This window comes from Pteropus vampyrus, unplaced genomic scaffold (genome assembly GCF_000151845.1).
Source record: "Pteropus vampyrus isolate Shadow unplaced genomic scaffold, Pvam_2.0 Scaffold352, whole genome shotgun sequence".
In the NCBI taxonomy this organism is placed as follows: Eukaryota; Metazoa; Chordata; class Mammalia; order Chiroptera; family Pteropodidae; genus Pteropus; species Pteropus vampyrus.
The window spans coordinates 221,217-225,416 of NW_011889133.1; positions in this window are offsets into that span (position 1 = coordinate 221,217).

The window sequence follows — 4,200 nt, forward strand, 5'->3', positions numbered from 1 at the left end:
GGTACTTCCACATTTGTAGAGCAGAGGGAGTTCTTGAAGCATGAACCCCATCTTGACATGGCTATCATTCGGTATTCTTACAGTTAGATAGTTGGACTGTGTACACCTCCATTGTGGTCAGAATTCTGGTGGCCCACATGGCCAGACCGGCTCAGCTTAGCCAGGCTTAATTTTGTCTCCATCTGTCACACATTACTAAAGCACCAGGTATACAAGAGGCCATCAAGGTTAAATATTAACTGAATCTTTTCTGAATACTCAGAATTCAAACAATAATAGAGGAGATCGAACGGAATTAAAATAAAGATTTGAAGTTAACTCATTTTAGAATAAAATCATTCCTAGGATCCACAACTACTGAACCCACGGGGGGCTGTGGAGAAGATTAACGAGTGATTCGTGTAGGGCACATAGCACACTATCTAGCATGTCTCAAGTTTATTAGGATGCACCTGGTCTTAGAACACATTACAAAGGGAACAGAGGATCCAGTGGGTATAGAGGTCCTTAGAGAATCAACAGGAAGAGAGAAACAAAAGGGAACAGGAAATGACTCTCCAGACAACAGGGAGCAAGGATTAAAATCAGAAAAATAAATGACTATCACCAATGAAGCGAAGTTTTCCTCCCTTCCAGTACCCTTCAACTTGTGCACAATAAACATGGGATTATTAACATCAATCCACAGGCTTTGTAAGTCCAGGGAAGCAACCAGGAAGACAACGTATGCCCTCTGGAATGTACTCGTAAATTCTATGAGGGCTGGAATTTATCCGTGTCATTCATAGCTTTCTGCTTAGGACATAGTGAGCATTTAATAATTGCGGAATGAACAAACAGATTAAAGGGGCTCAGAAAGGGATTGCTGTAGCAGATCCCAGTGCAAGCACTTGTGAGAATGAATTTATATTGTGGATACAGAGGAGTAGCAGGCAGCAGAAGGTATAGCAGCTCAGCCTTCAAGGTTCAGTACAATCTGAGTACACGAAGGAGAGAATGAGACCAAATAAATGCGTGTCCGACACTGGCCATGGGGAGGACTAGAGTAGGAGCTTTCAGGGACATCCCTCCACATCAGAGAAATGGTGAGGTCTGAATCGTGAGGATGCCCACCTCACGGGAGTTCACACATGAGTACAGTATCACTAATTAAATGCTGGGGCTGTGTGGGTGTGTATGGGTGTGTGTATGTGTGTGTATCCATGTGTGTGTCTTAATATTCTCTATCAAATAAACATATTAATTCAATCGCATGGTAAGAATGTTTGATCTGAATTTCAGTTATTCCTAGAAGCACTAAGAAAGGAAAATATGACAGCCCTTAAAACCAGTTAGAAAGGGATTCAAAAATAAACTGCATAAACTACAGGGTTGTGCAATCCCCATGTGATTAGAATGGAACTGGTTTCCACTTCGTGGCTGAGATGGTGAATGCCACTTAACATGCATATGCCATCAGGACGTCACTTCCCCCTCTCTGGTCCTCAGATTCTTTATGTATAAAATGAGATCTTGTCTATCAGAAATATTTTGGTTGCAAATAACAGAAAAACCAACTCAAGCTCCCTCAGTCAAGAACTTGGGCTTATAAGCTTGTATAACTGAAGAGTCTGTAAACGAGGCTTTCGGGGCCAACTTTCTGCATCCCTCTGTTTCGTCCACCTCTCAACAAGCCCTCTCCATTTGGTGGCAGGGTGACTGCCAGCAGCTCCAGACTTCTGTCCTCACACATGTAAGCCCAGTGTAAAAGAGAGAATACTTGTCCCACAGTCTCAGCAAAGTGGTGAGATGACATCTCACTGACTCCAAAGGGGTCAGGTCAACGGCCTTGGCCAGAGGGATGTGATGTTCTAACTCCCCTCACCTGATATCCGTGCTCTCCCCTGGCTTTCCTCACCAAGATGCGACTAGACAGTCCCACCCATAATCCCACACTGCATTCTGTGTCAGAGCAGAAACTTGCAGTTTGAAAGCTTCTTGCAGAAACTCGACATAGCCTGGGAGGGAAGCAGAGAGGAGGATTCCCAGGCTGAGCCTTGGAAAGGATGTTGCAATTGATTGGTAATGTCTGCCGATTGAGCTCAAGCCCAGGCAGAGGCTCACAAGTAACATACTTCCCTAATAGAAGCCAATAGACCTTCATTCCCAGGACCACAAGACAGAGAGAACGCCAACAGTGCTTTTGTAACCCCAGACACTTCCAGGAACCACGACTGTAATTGTGTTTCTGTGTCAGATTTGGAGGGAGAAAGTCAAGGAAAACTTCAGAAAAAAAGTAGCAATTGGAATAATTCTTAAAAGAGTATAGGCATTATGGTTTAGTCTTATTAAAAATAAAAAAAAATAATTAAAATCAGAATAATCTGGGTTCAAACCCCAAATACATTTCTGACTGACTGGTTAAATGCAGAGTCCTTAATTAATAGTATCCCGACACCTAACACAGTGTCTGGCAGATAATGAATGTTCCTTTAAGAGTATGCAGAATAGATGCGAGTAGGTGGATAACCCTGAGCATATTACTGCATCCTCTCTGCCCTTCAGTTTTCTTATTTGTAATGAGACTTAATAGCACTTCCTATGGAGTTGTTATTGGGAGTCCATGGGATTATGGATATACGGTGATCAGCATACAGTGCAAATTCATCCGGATACTCTAACACCCTCATCGGACTCTCTGCTCTCAAACATTAAGCAATAAGAATATTTACTATGTACTATGTACTCAACGCCTGGGAATCAGAGGGGCTGGGAATGTGAAATGTCAAGCAGAGAGCACACAGGTCGTAACCTTAGAGACTGCCAGACTGCAACAGTGTTCATTGAAGCAACTTCTCACCCAACCATGGCTGTGGAAGTCAGAAGAGGGCAGCAAAGAGCTATGGGGCTAGATGGGAAGAGGAGCCTTCATCTCTTAACAGTAAGTTCTGAAACCACGTCAGGAGTCAGAAAGCTCACACTGGCATCCTAGTTCAGCCACTTACTTGCTGTGTGACCTTAGATACCATACTACACCTCTCTGGTCTCCACGTCCCAATCTCTAAATTGAGGATAATTAGGTCTCCAGCTTAATTGTAGAGATTGAAAGAGTTGAAAGAGTCGTCGAGCTCTGCAGTAGAGTTGCTTCAGGGCAAAGATGGAGACCCCACACATTCTCACTCAGAAGCAGGAGAAAAGAAGAGAGCTGACTTTGCGAGTTATATAAGTAAGATTTTTTTTAAATAATAATAAGGTATGTGTCATAACCAAACTGCAGGTACAAATCCACGATGGTACGTATAGTCCCTTGGACCTCAGACGCATGCGTCATCCTAAGAAGCGACCGAGGCAAAACCCATGCTTTCTGTTCACCAAATCTCATTTATTTTCCTTCTTCCTGGACACATGGAGGACTGGTTCTGGCCAACAAAATGCGAGGGAAAGAGATGTCTGTCACTTCCAGGCTGAAGCAGTAGAAGCCCCTATGTCTTTGGGAACAGACACTGCCAGTGTCTCTCCTCCCCTGCCCTAGAACCAAAAGTGTCGGTGAGCCTGGGTCCCTCTTGCCAACCTGAGCATCTCTGGATGCCTAACACGAGTGAGAAATAAAACTACGTTGTTTATTTGGGATCTATTATTGCAGCATAGCTGAAGCTGCCCTGAGTAATACAGTAACGGAGGAGGAAAAAAACAACAACAACCTTTATTAAAAGGGAAGTATGTGTGGCAATATTAATTTAATAAGATAAAACGGGGATAAAGAGAAGCGCTCATTTTTACAATATCATTTTATATTGAGTAAAGATACACTCCACCAAGAAGATATGGTGCCTTATAAACTGAAACACATAACTTCAAAATTTTATAAAGAAAACCCTGTTTAAAACATTAAGGGAAAATGACTTTCTTAAAAAGAGAGTTATAGGGGAAGCCAGTGAAGAGATGTGAGCAGAGAGTTGGCATGGTCTGACTTGAGTATTGAAAGGATTGCTCTGGCCATTGAATTTTTAAAAATAGACTGCAAAAGGGCAAAGGCAGAAGAAGAAAGATTAGTTAGGAGGCTATTGCAGTAATCCCAGTGGACAATCAGAGTGGCTTGGACCAGAGAAGCAGCAGTAGAAGGGATAAGAAGTGGATACATTTGAAAAGTACAGACAACAGGAATTTTGGATAAAATGTGAGATTCAAAGGAAAGAGAAGAGACGAGGACAGTACCAAGGT